Source organism: Octopus bimaculoides, chromosome 9, assembly GCF_046866305.1.
Source record: "Octopus bimaculoides isolate indiv1 chromosome 9, ASM4686630v1, whole genome shotgun sequence".
Classification (NCBI taxonomy): Eukaryota; Metazoa; Mollusca; class Cephalopoda; order Octopoda; family Octopodidae; genus Octopus; species Octopus bimaculoides.
In genome coordinates this window covers 44,301,244-44,320,156 of record NC_142936.1, presented here as the reverse complement: position 1 = coordinate 44,320,156, position 18,913 = coordinate 44,301,244, and the positions used below count along the sequence as shown (strand labels likewise).

The following is an 18,913-nucleotide window of genomic DNA, read 5'->3' as shown; positions in this document are numbered from 1 at the left end:
CTCAACTCTGATGACACCTTTGTAGGACGTGAAGTGATTTGAACATAAAAAATATATGTATGTATATATATATATATATATATATATATCTTGGCCCCGCCAGGCACACTCGAACGTTCCTCGTCCCGTTTCATTCCAGTTCGTGCTTCACAGCGTTCCATATACACATACTTTTTCACGTCTGGCCGTATAGCCTTCTTTGTTTGTTTATTTCACTGTTTCGTTTACCTGTTTTGTTTTCTGTCCGCCACTATATTCCTCCATGGAACAAATTTAATTTTTTGTCCATTGGAAGAGCCATTGCAACGATGCGTCCTGCCCTAACTCTTCGAAACGCAAGTGTTATAATGGTGCTAGCTGATGAAGGAAATGTTCTCTATGTGGCCTGTGTGTTTTCTGTACCTTGTTTATCATTTTGTCCATGTTTTTTGCAACGTCATGTACCCAGATATGCATGTATATATACATGTAGATGAAGTTATGTACATATATATGCATATACTCATATATTATTGATATATATGTGTGTGTATATATATATACTCTTTTTAATCTTTTACTTGTTTCCGTCATTTAACTGCGGCCTTGGACTTATTCTATCATTCTCTTTTGCCGAACCGCTAAGTTACGGGGACGTAAACATACCACCATCGGGATCAAGCGATGTTGGGGGGGGGGGCAAACAAGGACACACAAACATACACACACACATATATATATATATATATATATATACATATATACAACGGGCTTCTTTCAGTTTCCGTCTACCAAATCCACTCACAAGGCTTTGGTAGGCTTGAGTCGATAGTAGAAGACACTTGCCCAAGATGCCACGCAGTGGGAATGAACCCGGAACCATGTGGTTGGTAAGCAAGCTACTTACCACACAGCATATATAGGTACAGGACATCAAAAAGCGTCAACAATATCAGAAACTAGAACATAAAAAATAAACTTAGAAAACGAATTTTTTTTAGAATAACGAAAGAAACAAATAGAGACGAGACAGGCAAGATAAAGAATATTCCCTTCATCGGTTGTCCCTTGTTTTATCTACTCCGTGTTTTGAATGTAGGGACAAGATGCGACTTCGTTAAAACAGTCCTTCGCGCAAACCAAAGTAGATAAAATTTGAGATTTTTTGCGGTAACAAATTCGTAACAAAAAACAGGACAATATAAATGTGTGTGCGTGTGTGTGTATATATATATATATATATATATATATATATATATATATATATATATATATATATATATATATATATATATATATATATATATATATATATATATATATATATATATATATCTACCTACTCATGGGACCGGCCTCTCCTTCCACTGTGATGATTTGTTGTATATGTGTGACAATGCTTATTCAATGGAGAAACTATTTGATATGGAGAAGAAAACTTTTGTTGCTGTGGACTTTCGATTGGGTATCCCTCTCTCTTATCGATTTCTTCGGCGCTATTGAAAGGTTGCTAATTTTGAAACCAAAACGCTGGCACTAGTCTTTTACATACATGAATTATCACTTCTGGACTACAGTTTTGCTTATGAAAAAGAATCTTTGAAGGCAGCTGGTTGTTTGAGGTTGGCGTTAAAGATGGAGACTCTTGAATGGAATGCTATACTAACTCATCACTCTGGTTAATCTGAAGAAGGAGCAAAGAAAATGGCTAAGAAACTTAATTATATGTTGTTACATCCTGTAACAGGCTCTAATGACCGGTGGCCTATAATCTCTGTTCAAAGAAAGGTTATAGGCCACCGACCATTAAAGAAAAGTTATAAGTCACGGTCCATTAGGATCAAACGAGATGTGTGGAAAGTAAGCGCCTTATGAACGCGAAACATTGGGTAATTCTATGAACCTGCCATAACCAACATTCTGTGAATACTCTACTGGTGTATAACTTTGAATGTGCATTCTTTCGGGTTTATGATTTACTGGCGAGATATCTCTGTGTGTGAACGTGTGTATGTGTGTGTGTGTGTGTGTGTGTGTGTGTGTGTGTGTGTGTGTGTGTTTGTCTGTATATATACATATATACCTAAGCACGTTAGTAGATTACGATGTAGATAGCCGCTCATTTTTAAAAAACATGAACAATATACATACAATGAAAAAAAGTTAAATAAACAGACGTGAATGAATTCATCGTAAAACTTCAGACGAAATTATAGCCTCCCGTAAAGGAGAAATGACACAATAAAGTGAAAAGAATATTCAATAATGCAAAAAAGGTTTACGCCCGCAGAGGGACTCGAACCCGCGACCCTCAGATTACTTCTAAGGTTGACCTATAAAAGTCTGATGCTCTACCGACTGAGCTATGCGGGCGGACATCTGATTAATTGTCACATTATCTATAGAAGCAAAGTTGATACAACCTTTCTTTTTGTATTGCAGTTTGATGACAATTCATTGAGCGTCTATTGTTTATGCCAAACTGAAGTACAAATACATAATAAGGTTCATGTATGTTTAATGTCTCACCAATTAATTTTTCCACTTGTGTGGGTTAGCTTTTTTGAAAGAAAACTATTTGAACTTAGAAAATCGAAAACCTGGTAACGACAGTTCTTAATTTGAATGAATGACGAAATATATACATGGCAGCTTGACCTTATCGATACAATAACCAAACGACAGCTCAATCTTAAAATGGACTAAAACGCGATGAAAGGGCAGAAAAGCGAAACTTTCATTTAAGCGCGATTAACATATTAAAACAGCAAGTGAGGGAGCTAACTACTTAAAAATCAATTAACTGAAATTTTGGGGAAATATGATTGTCAACTTTCTGTTCTATTAAAATGTTAGGGTACGAACTTGGAGAGATTTCGCGGCTGTTAATTGTAGATCGATCGACTTCCAAGATATTTCGTTTTTTGCTTCCAGAGTTATCAAACATCTCTCAAAGCGCCACATATCCAACTATGTTGAATACAAAATAAGTTTCCAACAACTCAAGCGCAATTTCAATCGATGCTTTTCCAACATTATTCCTTTTCAGATAAAATCGGTATATACATACATGCATACATATATATCTGTAATATAAATTGAAGTTGGCCGACCGTTGTATTCTTTCTTGTCTTGAGTTTCACGGCCAAACGGCAGGGTGGATTCGCGGAAAAAATGACACACGTGTGGAGACGGGTGCGTAGATTGGAACGCGCTTTCTATTTTTTCCTAGCCCCCATACTTACAGAGAAAATCGATTAAAACAACCTGCGTTCGTGCGTTCGTGCCTGCGTGTATGTGAATGTGTGTCACTGAAGCCATTCATACATATATACATATTAATAAATAAATAAACTGAATGATAAATTTCAGTCATCTCTCTCTCTCTCTCTCTCTCTTACTTTCTTTCTCTCCCTCTCTCATATACACATACACCATCAACATTACTAACTCTGTCGCGCACACCCCATCAAACATACACACTTACACACACACACACACAGAAATACGCACGCACATCAATTCTCCCTTCTCACCACAACTTCAAAAGAAGTTCAGTCATAAAAATGTCCATGTGTCTTCATTCGACACCCACTTCAAAAGATCGCCTTTCCTTTTCTCTTGTCCAGCCATTGATCGAGAGATAAAACACAAACCAATTCTTGCTAAATGCAAAACTCCCGCCAAAAATACACACACATACACACACAAACGGACATTTCATGTCTTTCAGTTTCTCTGAATGGAATATCACCATCTCATTCGCTGTACATCTTAAGCGAAGTCCAGTCTGTTACTAGAATTGAGGCCAGGTCTCGGGTCTTCCTTTCTTCCTCTCTTCCATGAATTTCGGAGGAAATTTAGAAGCAATGTGTGTAAAGTAAGCGCCTTATCAATGCGACACCCTGGGTAACCGTGAACCTGCCATAATATTTTGTGAATACTCTACTGGTGTATAACATTGTATGTGCTTCCTTTCGGATTTATGATTTACTGGGGACATATCTCTGTGTGTGAATGTGTGTGTGTCTGTGTCTGTGTCTGTGTATATATATATGTGTATATATATATATACATATGTGTGTATATATATATATATATATATATATATATATATATATATATATATATATATTCTTAAGCACGTTAGTAGTCTCGTATGTACATAGCCTCACATTTGAGAAAACATAAACAATATACACACAATGAAAAAAAACTAATAAACAGACGTGAATGAATTCATCGTAAGACTTAAGACGAAATTATAGCCTCACGGGAGAGATAAACGACTCAATGAAGTAAAAACAATTTTCAATAAAGCAAAAATAGTTTACGCCCGCAGAGGGACTCGAACCCGCGACCCTCAGATTACTTCTAAGGTTGACCTACAAAAGTCTGATGCTCTACCGACTGAGCTATGCGGGCGGACAGAAACTTATCTCTCATATTATCTATAAAAGCAAAATTGATAAAAAGTTTCTTTTTGTATTGCAGTGTGTTGACGATTCATTGAGCGCCTATTGTTCATGACAAACTGAGGTACATATATATAATAATGTTCAGGTGTGCCTTATATTTCACCGATTTATTCTACCAATTAGATGGGTTTGCGTTTTCGAAAGGAACGCTATTTAGTACTGAGGGAAAGCAGAACCCATCTCCTCTGATAGGATTTCATACGATCTTGAGAGAGCTCAAGGGGAAAATGGGGAAAACTGTAAGTGGAGAGAACTGGAGATGTTCCAGAATTCTTGCAATAGAGTGGAAACGCAAAGTACGAGTGCAACGACTCAACTCTGATGACACCTTTGTAGGACGTGAAGTGATTTGAACTTAAAAAATATATGTATGTATATATATATATATATATATATATATATATATATATATATATATATATATCTTGGCCCCGCCAGGCACACTCGAACGTTCCTCGTCCCGTTTCATTCCAGTTCGTGCTTCACAGCGTTCCATATACACATACTTTTTCACGTCTGGCCGTATAGCCTTCTTTGTTTGTTTATTTCACTGTTTCGTTTACCTGTTTTGTTTTCTGTCCGCCACTATATTCCTCCATGGAACAAATTTAATTTTTTGTCCATTGGAAGAGCCATTGCAACGATGCGTCCTGCCCTAACTCTTCGAAACGCAAGTGTTATAATGGTGCTAGCTGATGAAGGAAATGTTCTCTATGTGGCCTGTGTGTTTTCTGTACCTTGTTTATGATTTTGTCCATGTTTTTTGCAACGTCATGTACCCAGATATGCATCTATATATACATGTAGATGAAGTTATGTACATATATATGCATATACTCATATATTATTGATATATATGTGTGTGTATATATATATACTCTTTTTAATCTTTTACTTGTTTCCGTCATTTAACTGCGGCCTTGGACTTATTCTATCATTCTCTTTTGCCGAACCGCTAAGTTACGGGGACGTAAACATACCACCATCGGGATCAAGCGATGTTGGGGGGGGGGGGGGCAAACAAGGACACACAAACATACACACACACATATATATATATATATATATATATACATATATACAACGGGCTTCTTTCAGTTTCCGTCTACCAAATCCACTCACAAGGCTTTGGTCGGCTTGAGTCGATAGTAGAAGACACTTGCCCAAGATGCCACGCAGTGGGAATGAACCCGGAACCATGTGGTTGGTAAGCAAGCTACTTACCAAACAGCATATATAGGTACAGGACATCAAAAAGCGTCAACAATATCAGAAACTAGAACATAAAAAATAAACTTAGAAAACGAATTTTTTTTAGAATAACGAAAGAAACAAATAGAGACGAGACAGGCAAGATAAAGAATATTCCCTTCATCGGTTGTCCCTTGTTTTATCTACTCCGTGTTTTGAATGTAGGGACAAGATGCGACTTCGTTAAAACAGTCCTTCGCGCAAACCAAAGTAGATAAAATTTGAGATTTTTTGCGGTAACAAATTCGTAACAAAAAACAGGACAATATAAATGTGTGTGCGTGTGTGTGTGTATATATATATATATATATATATATATATATATATATCTACCTACTCATGGGACCGGCCTCTCCTTCCACTGTGATGATTTGTTGTATATGTGTGACAATGCTTATTCAATGGAGAAACTATTTGATATGGAGAAGAAAACTTTTGTTGCTGTGGACTTTCGATTGGGTATCCCTCTCTCTTATCGATTTCTTCGGCGCTATTGAAAGGTTGCTAATTTTGAAACCAAAACGCTGGCACTAGTCTTTTACATACATGAATTATCACTTCTGGACTACAGTTTTGCTTATGAAAAAGAATCTTTGAAGGCAGCTGGTTGTTTGAGGTTGGCGTTAAAGATGGAGACTCTTGAATGGAATGCTATACTAACTCATCACTCTGGTTAATCTGAAGAAGGAGCAAAGAAAATGGCTAAGAAACTTAATTATATGTTGTTACATCCTGTAACAGGCTCTAATGACCGGTGGCCTATAATCTCTGTTCAAAGAAAGGTTATAGGCCACCGACCATTAAAGAAAAGTTATAAGTCACGGTCCATTAGGATCAAACGAGATGTGTGGAAAGTAAGCGCCTTATGAACGCGAAACATTGGGTAATTCTATGAACCTGCCATAACCAACATTCTGTGAATACTCTACTGGTGTATAACTTTGAATGTGCATTCTTTCGGGTTTATGATTTACTGGCGAGATATCTCTGTGTGTGAACGTGTGTATGTGTGTGTGTGTGTGTGTGTGTGTGTGTGTGTGTGTGTGTTTGTCTGTATATATACATATATACCTAAGCACGTTAGTAGATTACGATGTAGATAGCCGCTCATTTTTAAAAAACATGAACAATATACATACAATGAAAAAAAGTTAAATAAACAGACGTGAATGAATTCATCGTAAAACTTCAGACGAAATTATAGCCTCCCGTAAAGGAGAAATGACACAATAAAGTGAAAAGAATATTCAATAATGCAAAAAAGGTTTACGCCCGCAGAGGGACTCGAACCCGCGACCCTCAGATTACTTCTAAGGTTGACCTATAAAAGTCTGATGCTCTACCGACTGAGCTATGCGGGCGGACATCTGATTAATTGTCACATTATCTATAGAAGCAAAGTTGATACAACCTTTCTTTTTGTATTGCAGTTTGATGACAATTCATTGAGCGTCTATTGTTTATGCCAAACTGAAGTACAAATACATAATAAGGTTCATGTATGTTTAATGTCTCACCAATTAATTTTTCCACTTGTGTGGGTTAGCTTTTTTGAAAGAAAACTATTTAAACTTAGAAAATCGAAAACCTGGTAACGACAGTTCTTAATTTGAATGAACGACGAAATGTATACATGGCAGCTTGACCTTATCGATACAATAACCAAACGACAGCTCAATCTTAAAATGGACTAAAACGCGATGAAAGGGCAGAAAAGCGAAACTTTCATTTAAGCGCGATTAACATATTAAAACAGCAAGTGAGGGAGCTAACTACTTAAAAATCAATTAACTGAAATTTTGGGGAAATATGATTGTCAACTTTCTGTTCTATTAAAATGTTAGGGTACGAACTTGGAGAGATTTCGCGGCTGTTAATTGTAGATCGATCGACTTCCAAGATATTTCGTTTTTTGCTTCCAGAGTTATCAAACATCTCTCAAAGCGCCACATATCCAACTATGTTGAATACAAAATAAGTTTCCAACAACTCAAGCGCAATTTCAATCGATGCTTTTCCAACATTATTCCTTTTCAGATAAAATCGGTATATACATACATGCATACATATATATCTGTAATATAAATTGAAGTTGGCCGACCGTTGTATTCTTTCTTGTCTTGAGTTTCACGGCCAAACGGCAGGGTGGATTCGCGAAAAAAATGACACACGTGTGGAGACGGGTGCGTAGATTGGAACGCGCTTTCTATTTTTTCCTAGCCCCCATACTTACAGAGAAAATCGATTAAAACAACCTGCGTTCGTGCGTTCGTGCCTGCGTGTATGTGAATGTGTGTCACTGAAGCCATTCATACATATATACATATTAATAAATAAATAAACTGAATGATAAATTTCAGTCATCTCTCTCTCTCTCTCTCTCTCTTACTTTCTTTCTCTCCCTCTCTCATATACACATACACCATCAACATTACTAACTCTGTCGCGCACACCCCATCAAACATACACACTTACACACACACACACACAGAAATACGCACGCACATCAATTCTCCCTTCTCACCACAACTTCAAAAGAAGTTCAGTCATAAAAATGTCCATGTGTCTTCATTCGACACCCACTTCAAAAGATCGCCTTTCCTTTTCTCTTGTCCAGCCATTGATCGAGAGATAAAACACAAACCAATTCTTGCTAAATGCAAAACTCCCGCCAAAAATACACACACATACACACACAAACGGACATTTCATGTCTTTCAGTTTCTCTGAATGGAATATCACCATCTCATTCGCTGTACATCTTAAGCGAAGTCCAGTCTGTTACTAGAATTGAGGCCAGGTCTCGGGTCTTCCTTTCTTCCTCTCTTCCATGAATTTCGGAGGAAATTTAGAAGCAATGTGTGTAAAGTAAGCGCCTTATCAATGCGACACCCTGGGTAACCGTGAACCTGCCATAATATTTTGTGAATACTCTACTGGTGTATAACATTGTATGTGCTTCCTTTCGGATTTATGATTTACTGGGGACATATCTCTGTGTGTGAATGTGTGTGTGTCTGTGTCTGTGTCTGTGTATATATATATGTGTATATATATATATACATATGTGTGTATATATATATATATATATATATATATATATATATATATATATATATTCTTAAGCACGTTAGTAGTCTCGTATGTACATAGCCTCACATTTGAGAAAACATAAACAATATACACACAATGAAAAAAAACTAATAAACAGACGTGAATGAATTCATCGTAAGACTTAAGACGAAATTATAGCCTCACGGGAGAGATAAACGACTCAATGAAGTAAAAACAATATTCAATAAAGCAAAAATAGTTTACGCCCGCAGAGGGACTCGAACCCGCGACCCTCAGATTACTTCTAAGGTTGACCTATAAAAGTCTGATGCTCTACCGACTGAGCTATGCGGGCGGACAGAAACTTATCACTCATATTATCTATAAAAGCAAAATTGATAAAAAGTTTCTTTTTGTATTGCAGTGTGTTGACGATTCATTGAGCGCCTATTGTTCATGACAAACTGAGGTACATATATATAATAATGTTCAGGTGTGCCTTATGTTTCACCGATTTATTCTACCAATTAGATGGGTTTGCGTTTTCGAAAGGAACGCTATTTAGTACTGAGGGAAAGCAGAACCCATCTCCTCTGATAGGATTTCATACGATCTTGAGAGAGCTCAAGGGGAAAATGGGGAAAACTGTAAGTGGAGAGAACTGGAGATGTTCCAGAATTCTTGCAATAGAGTGGAAACGCAAAGTACGAGTGCAACGACTCAACTCTGATGACACCTTTGTAGGACGTGAAGTGATTTGAACATAAAAAATATATGTATGTATATATATATATATATATATATATATATATATATATATATATATATATATATATATATATATATATATATATATATATATATATATATATATATATATATATATATATATATATATATATCTTGGCCCCGCCAGGCACACTCGAACGTTCCTCGTCCCGTTTCATTCCAGTTCGTGCTTCACAGCGTTCCATATACACATACTTTTTCACGTCTGGCCGTATAGCCTTCTTTGTTTGTTTATTTCACTGTTTCGTTTACCTGTTTTGTTTTCTGTCCGCCACTATATTCCTCCATGGAACAAATTTAATTTGTGTCCATTGGAAGAGCCATTGCAACGATGCGTCCTGCCCTAACTCTTCGAAACGCAAGTGTTATAATGGTGCTAGCTGATGAAGGAAATGTTCTCTATGTGGCCTGTGTGTTTTCTGTACCTTGTTTATGATTTTGTCCATGTTTTTTGCAACGTCATGTACCCAGATATGCATCTATATATACATGTAGATGAAGTTATGTACATATATATGCATATACTCATATATTATTGATATATATGTGTGTGTATATATATATACTCTTTTTAATCTTTTACTTGTTTCCGTCATTTAACTGCGGCCTTGGACTTATTCTATCATTCTCTTTTGCCGAACCGCTAAGTTACGGGGACGTAAACATACCACCATCGGGATCAAGCGATGTTGGGGGGGGGGGGGGCAAACAAGGACACACAAACATACACACACACATATATATATATATATATATATATATATATATATATATACATATATACAACGGGCTTCTTTCAGTTTCCGTCTACCAAATCCACTCACAAGGCTTTGGTCGGCTTGAGTCGATAGTAGAAGACACTTGCCCAAGATGCCACGCAGTGGGAATGAACCCGGAACCATGTGGTTGGTAAGCAAGCTACTTACCACACAGCATATATAGGTACAGGACATCAAAAAGCGTCAACAATATCAGAAACTAGAACATAAAAAATGAACTTAGAAAACGAATTTTTTTTAGAATAACGAAAGAAACAAATAGAGACGAGACAGGCAAGATAAAGAATATTCCCTTCATCGGTTGTCCCTTGTTTTATCTACTCCGTGTTTTGAATGTAGGGACAAGATGCGACTTCGTTAAAACAGTCCTTCGCGCAAACCAAAGTAGATAAAATTTGAGATTTTTTGCGGTAACAAATTCGTAACAAAAAACAGGACAATATAAATGTGTGTGCGTGTGTGTGTATATATATATATATATATATATATATATATATATATATATATATATATATATCTACCTACTCATGGGACCGGCCTCTCCTTCCACTGTGATGATTTGTTGTATATGTGTGACAATGCTTATTCAATGGAGAAACTATTTGATATGGAGAAGAAAACTTTTGTTGCTGTGGACTTTCGATTGGGTATCCCTCTCTCTTATCGATTTCTTCGGCGCTATTGAAAGGTTGCTAATTTTGAAACCAAAACGCTGGCACTAGTCTTTTACATACATGAATTATCACTTCTGGACTACAGTTTTGCTTATGAAAAAGAATCTTTGAAGGCAGCTGGTTGTTTGAGGTTGGCGTTAAAGATGGAGACTCTTGAATGGAATGCTATACTAACTCATCACTGTGGTTAATCTGAAGAAGGAGCAAAGAAAATGGCTAAGAAACTTAATTATATGTTGTTACATCCTGTAACAGGCTCTAATGACCGGTGGCCTATAATCTCTGTTCAAAGAAAGGTTATAGGCCACCGACCATTAAAGAAAAGTTATAAGTCACGGTCCATTAGGATCAAACGAGATGTGTGGAAAGTAAGCGCCTTATGAACGCGAAACATTGGGTAATTCTGTGAACCTGCCATAACCAACATTCTGTGAATACTCTACTGGTGTATAACTTTGAATGTGCATTCTTTCGGGTTTATGATTTACTGGCGACATATCTCTGTGTGTGAACGTGTGTATGTGTGTGTGTGTGTGTGTGTGTGTGTGTGTGTGTGTGTGTGTGTGTGTGTGTGTGTGTTTGTCTGTATATATACATATATACCTAAGCACGTTAGTAGATTACGATGTAGATAGCCGCTCATTTTTAAAAAACATGAACAATATACATACAATGAAAAAAAGTTAAATAAACAGACGTGAATGAATTCATCGTAAAACTTCAGACGAAATTATAGCCTCCCGAAAAGGAGAAATGACACAATAAAGTGAAAAGAATATTCAATAATGCAAAAAAGGTTTAAGCCCGCAGAGGGACTCGAACCCGCGACCCTCAGATTACTTCTAAGGTTGACCTATAAAAGTCTGATGCTCTACCGACTGAGCTATGCGGGCGGACATCTGATTCCTTGTCACATTATCTATAGAAGCAAAGTTGATACAACCTTTCTTTTTGTATTGCAGTTTGATGACAATTCATTGAGCGTCTATTGTTTATGCCAAACTGAAGTACAAATACATAATAAGGTTCATGTATGTTTAATGTCTCACCAATTAATTTTTCCACTTGTGTGGGTTAGCTTTTTTGAAAGAAAACTATTTAAACTTAGAAAATCGAAAACCTGGTAACGACAGTTCTTAATTTGAATGAATGACGAAATATATACATGGCAGCTTGACCTTATAGATACAATAACCAAACGACAGCTCAATCTTAAAATGGACTAAAACGCGATGAAAGGGCAGAAAAGCGAAACTTTCATTTAAGCGCGATTAACATATTAAAACAGCAAGTGAGGGAGCTAACTACTTAAAAATCAATTAACTGAAATTTTGGGGAAATATGATTGTCAACTTTCTGTTCTATTAAAATGTTAGGGTACGAACTTGGAGAGATTTCGCGGCTGTTAATTGTAGATCGATCGACTTCCAAGATATTTCGTTTTTTGCTTCCAGAGTTATCAAACATCTCTCAAAGCGCCACATATCCAACTATGTTGAATACAAAATAAGTTTCGAACAACTCAAGCGCAATTTCAATCGATGCTTTTCCAACATTATTCCTTTTCAGATAAAATCGGTATATACATACATGCATACATATATATCTGTAATATAAATTGAAGTTGGCCGACCGTTGTATTCTTTCCTGTCTTGAGTTTCACGGCCAAACGGCAGGGTGGATTCGCGGAAAAAATGACACACGTGTGGAGACGGGTGCGTAGATTGGAACGCGCTTTCTATTTTTTCCTAGCCCCCATACTTACAGAGAAAATCGATTAAAACAACCTGCGTTCGTGCGTTCGTGCCTGCGTGTATGTGAATGTGTGTCACTGAAGCCATTCATACATATATACATATTAATAAATAAATAAACTGAATGATAAATTTCAGTCATCTCTCTCTCTCTCTCTCTCTTTCTTTCTTTCTCTCCCTCTCTCATATACACATACACCATCAACATTACTAACTCTGTCGCGCACACCCCATCAAACATACACACTTACACACACACACACACAGAAATACGCACGCACATCAATTCTCCCTTCTCACCACAACTTCAAAAGAAATTCAGTCATAAAAATGTCCATGTGTCTTCATTCGACACCCACTTCAAAAGATCGCCTTTCCTTTTCTCTTGTCCAGCCATTGATCGAGAGATAAAACACAAACCAATTCTTGCTAAATGCAAAACTCCCGCCAAAAATACACACACATACACACACAAACGGACATTTCATGTCTTTCAGTTTCTCTGAATGGAATATCACCATCTCATTCGCTGTACATCTTAAGCGAAGTCCAGTCTGTTACTAGAATTGAGGCCACGTCTCGGGTCTTCCTTTCTTCCTCTCTTCCATGAATTTCGGAGGAAATTTAGAAGCAATGTGTGTAAAGTAAGCGCCTTATCAATGCGACACCCTGGGTAACCGTGAACCTGCCATAATATTTTGTGAATACTCTACTGGTGTATAACATTGTATGTGCTTCCTTTTGGATTTATGATTTACTGGGGACATATCTCTGTGTGTGAGTGTGTGTGTGTCTGTGTCTGTGTATATACATATGTGTGTATATATATATATATATATATATATATATATATATATATATATATATATATATATATATATATATATATATATATATATATTCTTAAGCACGTTAGTAGTCTCGTATGTACATAGCCTCACATTTGAGAAAACATAAACAATATACACACAATGAAAAAAAACTAATAAACAGACGTGAATGAATTCATCGTAAGACTTCAGACGAAATTATAGCCTCACGGGAGAGATAAACGACTCAATGAATTAAAAACAATATTCAATAAAGCAAAAATAGTTTACGCCCGCAGAGGGACTCGAACCCGCGACCCTCAGATTACTTCTAAGGTTGACCTATAAAAGTCTGATGCTCTACCGACTGAGCTATGCGGGCGGACAGAAACTTGTTTCTCATATTATCTATAAAAGCAAAATTGATAAAAAGTTTCTTTTTGTATTGCAGTGTGTTGACGATTCATTGAGCGTCTATTGTTCATGACAAACTGAGGTACATATATATAGTAATGTTCAGGTGTGCCTTATGTTTCACCGATTTATTCTACCAATTAGATGGGTTTGCATTTTCGAAAGGAACGCTATTTAGTACTGAGGGAAAGCAGAACCCATCTCCTCTGATAGGATTTCATACGATCTTGAGAGAGCTCAAGGGGAAAATGGGGAAAACTGTAAGTGGAGAGAACTGGAGATGTTCCAGAATTCTTGCAATGGAGTGGAAACACAAAGTACGAGTGCAACGACTCAACTCTGACACCTTTGTAGGACGTGAAGTGATTTAAACTTAGAAGATATAAGTATATATATATATACACGAACGTGCTTCACAGCGTTCCATATACACATACTTTTTCACGTCTGGCCGTATAGCCTCCTTTGTTTGTTTAGTTCACTGTTTCATTTTGCTGTCTTGTTTTCTGTCCGCCACTATATTCCTCCATGGAACAAATTTAATTTATATCACTGGAAAGAGCCATTGCAACGATGCGTTCTGCCCTAACTCTACGAAACGCCAGTGTTATAATGGTGCCAGCTGATGAAGGAAATGTTCTCTATGTGGCCTGTGTGTTTTCTGTACTCTGTTTATCATTTTGTCCACGTTTTTTTGCAACGTCCTGTACCCAGATATGCATCTATATATACAAATAATACATGTAGATGAAGGTATGTACATACATGTACATATATATGCATATACTCAAATATTATTTATATATATATATATATATATATATATATATATATATATATATACTCTTTACTCTTTTTACTCTTTTACTTGTTTCAGTCATTTGAAACAAGTAAATGCTGGAGCACCGCCTTTAGTCGAGCAAATCGACCCCACGACTTATTCTTTGTAAGCCTAGTACTTATCGGTTCTCTTTTGCTGAACCTCTAAGTTACGGGGACGTACACACACACACATACATATATATACATATATACGATGGGCTTCTTTCAGTTTCCGTCTACCAAATCCACTCACAAGGTTTTGGTCGGCTCGAGGCTATAGTAGAAGACACATACCCAAGATGCCACGCAGTGGGAATGAACCCGGAACCATGTGGTTGGTAAGCAAGCTACTTACCACACAGCATATATAGGTACAGGACATCAAAAAACGTCAACAATATCAGAAACTTATGAACGCGAAACATTGGGTAATTCTGTGAACCTGCCATAACCAACATTCTGTGAATACTCCACTGGTGTATAACTTTGAATGTGCTTTCTTTCGGGTTTATGATTTACTGGCGACATATCTGTGTGTGTGTGTGTGTGTGTGTGTGTGTGTGTGTGTGTGTGTGTGTGTGTGTGTGTGTGTGTGTGTGTGTGTGTGTATGTGTGTGTGTGTGTGTTTGTCTGTATATATACATATATACCTATGCACGTTAGTAGATTACGATGTAGATAGCCGCTCATTTGAAAAAACATGAACAATATACATACAATGAAATAAAGTTAAATAAACAGACGTGAATGAATTCATCGTAAAACTTCAGACGAAATTATAGCCTCCCGAAAAGGAGAAATGACACAATAAAGTGAAAAGAATATTCAATAATGCAAAAAAGGTTTAAGCCCGCAGAGGGACTCGAACCCGCGACCCTCAGATTACTTCTAAGGTTGACCTATAAAAGTCTGATGCTCTACCGACTGAGCTATGCGAGCGTACAGTTGATTCCTTATCACATTATCTATAAAAGTAAAGTTGATACAACCTTTCTTTTTGTATTGCATTGTGATGACAATTCATTGAGCGTCTATTGTTTATGCCAAACTGAAGTACAAATACATAATAAGGTTCATGTATGTTTAATGTCTCACCAATTAATTTTTCCACTTGTGTGGGTTAGCTTTTTTGAAAGAAAACTATTTAAACTTAGAAAATCGAAAACCTGGTAACGACAGTTCTTAATTTGAATGAATGACGAAATATATACATGGCAGCTTGACCTTATAGATACAATAACCAAACGACAGCTCAATCTTAAAATGGACTAAAACGCGATGAAAGGGCAGAAAAGCGAAACTTTCATTTAAGCGCGATTAACATATTAAAACAGCAAGTGAGGGAGCTAACTACTTAAAAATCAATTAACTGAAATTTTGGGGAAATATGATTGTCAACTTTCTGTTCTATTAAAATGTTAGGGTACGAACTTGGAGAGATTTCGCGGCTGTTAATTGTAGATCGATCGACTTCCAAGATATTTCGTTTTTTGCTTCCAGAGTTATCAAACATCTCTCAAAGCGCCACATATCCAACTATGTTGAATACAAAATAAGTTTCGAACAACTCAAGCGCAATTTCAATCGATGCTTTTCCAACATTATTCCTTTTCAGATAAAATCGGTATATACATACATGCATACATATATATCTGTAATATAAATTGAAGTTGGCCGACCGTTGTATTCTTTCCTGTCTTGAGTTTCACGGCCAAACGGCAGGGTGGATTCGCGGAAAAAATGACACACGTGTGGAGACGGGTGCGTAGATTGGAACGCGCTTTCTATTTTTTCCTAGCCCCCATACTTACAGAGAAAATCGATTAAAACAACCTGCGTTCGTGCGTTCGTGCCTGCGTGTATGTGAATGTGTGTCACTGAAGCCATTCATACATATATACATATTAATAAATAAATAAACTGAATGATAAATTTCAGTCATCTCTCTCTCTCTCTCTCTCTTTCTTTCTTTCTCTCCCTCTCTCATATACACATACACCATCAACATTACTAACTCTGTCGCGCACACCCCATCAAACATACACACTTACACACACACACACACAGAAATACGCACGCACATCAATTCTCCCTTCTCACCACAACTTCAAAAGAAATTCAGTCATAAAAATGTCCATGTGTCTTCATTCGACACCCACTTCAAAAGATCGCCTTTCCTTTTCTCTTGTCCAGCCATTGATCGAGAGATAAAACACAAACCAATTCTTGCTAAATGCAAAACTCCCGCCAAAAATACACACACATACACACACAAACGGACATTTCATGTCTTTCAGTTTCTCTGAATGGAATATCACCATCTCATTCGCTGTACATCTTAAGCGAAGTCCAGTCTGTTACTAGAATTGAGGCCACGTCTCGGGTCTTCCTTTCTTCCTCTCTTCCATGAATTTCGGAGGAAATTTAGAAGCAATGTGTGTAAAGTAAGCGCCTTATCAATGCGACACCCTGGGTAACCGTGAACCTGCCATAATATTTTGTGAATACTCTACTGGTGTATAACATTGTATGTGCTTCCTTTTGGATTTATGATTTACTGGGGACATATCTCTGTGTGTGAGTGTGTGTGTGTCTGTGTCTGTGTATATACATATGTGTGTATATATATATATATATATATATATATATATATATATATATATATATATATATATATATATATATATATTCTTAAGCACGTTAGTAGTCTCGTATGTACATAGCCTCACATTTGAGAAAACATAAACAATATACACACAATGAAAAAAAACTAATAAACAGACGTGAATGAATTCATCGTAAGACTTCAGACGAAATTATAGCCTCACGGGAGAGATAAACGACTCAATGAATTAAAAACAATATTCAATAAAGCAAAAATAGTTTACGCCCGCAGAGGGACTCGAACCCGCGACCCTCAGATTACTTCTAAGGTTGACCTATAAAAGTCTGATGCTCTACCGACTGAGCTATGCGGGCGGACAGAAACTTGTTTCTCATATTATCTATAAAAGCAAAATTGATAAAAAGTTTCTTTTTGTATTGCAGTGTGTTGACGATTCATTGAGCGTCTATTGTTCATGACAAACTGAGGTACATATATATAGTAATGTTCAGGTGTGCCTTATGTTTCACCGATTTATTCTACCAATTAGATGGGTTTGCATTTTCGAAAGGAACGCTATTTAGTACTGAGGGAAAGCAGAACCCATCTCCTCTGATAGGATTTCATACGATCTTGAGAGAGCTCAAGGGGAAAATGGGGAAAACTGTAAGTGGAGAGAACTGGAGATGTTCCAGAATTCTTGCAATGGAGTGGAAACACAAAGTACGAGTGCAACGACTCAACTCTGACACCTTTGTAGGACGTGAAGTGATTTAAACTTAGAAGATATAAGTATATATATATATACACGAACGTGCTTCACAGCGTTCCATATACACATACTTTTTCACGTCTGGCCGTATAGCCTCCTTTGTTTGTTTAGTTCACTGTTTCATTTTGCTGTCTTGTTTTCTGTCCGCCACTATATTCCTCCATGGAACAAATTTAATTTATATCACTGGAAAGAGCCATTGCAACGATGCGTTCTGCCCTAACTCTACGAAACGCCAGTGTTATAATGGTGCCAGCTGATGAAGGAAATGTTCTCTATGTGGCCTGTGTGTTTTCTGTACTCTGTTTATCATTTTGTCCACGTTTTTTTGCAACGTCCTGTACCCAGATATGCATCTATATATACAAATAATACATGTAGATGAAGGTATGTACATACATGTACATATATATGCATATACTCAAATATTATTTATATATATATATATATATATATATATATATATATACTCTTTACTCTTTTTACTCTTTTACTTGTTTCAGTCATTTGAAACAAGTAAATGCTGGAGCACCGCCTTTAGTCGAGCAAATCGACCCCACGACTTATTCTTTGTAAGCCTAGTACTTATCGGTTCTCTTTTGCTGAACCTCTAAGTTACGGGGACGTACACACACACACATACATATATATACATATATACGATGGGCTTCTTTCAGTTTCCGTCTACCAAATCCACTCACAAGGTTTTGGTCGGCTCGAGGCTATAGTAGAA

General features: G+C 36.8%; 7 non-coding genes across 7 annotated transcripts; all 7 read right to left on the bottom strand.

The window, feature by feature from the left end:
- Positions 1-2,260: 2,260 nt before the first annotated feature.
- Positions 2,261-2,352, bottom strand: Trnak-uuu (transfer RNA lysine (anticodon UUU)). The gene is given in 2 exon segments: positions 2,261-2,296; positions 2,316-2,352. It is a non-coding gene; the product is annotated as a tRNA-Lys (tRNA).
- A 1,960-nt stretch (positions 2,353-4,312) lies between these two features.
- Trnak-uuu (transfer RNA lysine (anticodon UUU)) lies at positions 4,313-4,404 on the bottom strand. Its single transcript is given in 2 exon segments — positions 4,313-4,348; positions 4,368-4,404. It is a non-coding gene; the product is annotated as a tRNA-Lys (tRNA).
- A 2,573-nt stretch (positions 4,405-6,977) lies between these two features.
- On the bottom strand, positions 6,978-7,069 carry Trnak-uuu (transfer RNA lysine (anticodon UUU)). The gene is given in 2 exon segments: positions 6,978-7,013; positions 7,033-7,069. It is a non-coding gene; the product is annotated as a tRNA-Lys (tRNA).
- A 1,956-nt stretch (positions 7,070-9,025) lies between these two features.
- Trnak-uuu (transfer RNA lysine (anticodon UUU)) lies at positions 9,026-9,117 on the bottom strand. Its single transcript is given in 2 exon segments — positions 9,026-9,061; positions 9,081-9,117. It is a non-coding gene; the product is annotated as a tRNA-Lys (tRNA).
- A 2,688-nt stretch (positions 9,118-11,805) lies between these two features.
- Positions 11,806-11,897, bottom strand: Trnak-uuu (transfer RNA lysine (anticodon UUU)). Its single transcript is given in 2 exon segments — positions 11,806-11,841; positions 11,861-11,897. It is a non-coding gene; the product is annotated as a tRNA-Lys (tRNA).
- A 1,960-nt stretch (positions 11,898-13,857) lies between these two features.
- Trnak-uuu (transfer RNA lysine (anticodon UUU)) lies at positions 13,858-13,949 on the bottom strand. The gene is given in 2 exon segments: positions 13,858-13,893; positions 13,913-13,949. It is a non-coding gene; the product is annotated as a tRNA-Lys (tRNA).
- A 3,741-nt stretch (positions 13,950-17,690) lies between these two features.
- On the bottom strand, positions 17,691-17,782 carry Trnak-uuu (transfer RNA lysine (anticodon UUU)). The gene is given in 2 exon segments: positions 17,691-17,726; positions 17,746-17,782. It is a non-coding gene; the product is annotated as a tRNA-Lys (tRNA).
- Between the last annotated feature and the right edge of the window lie 1,131 nt (positions 17,783-18,913).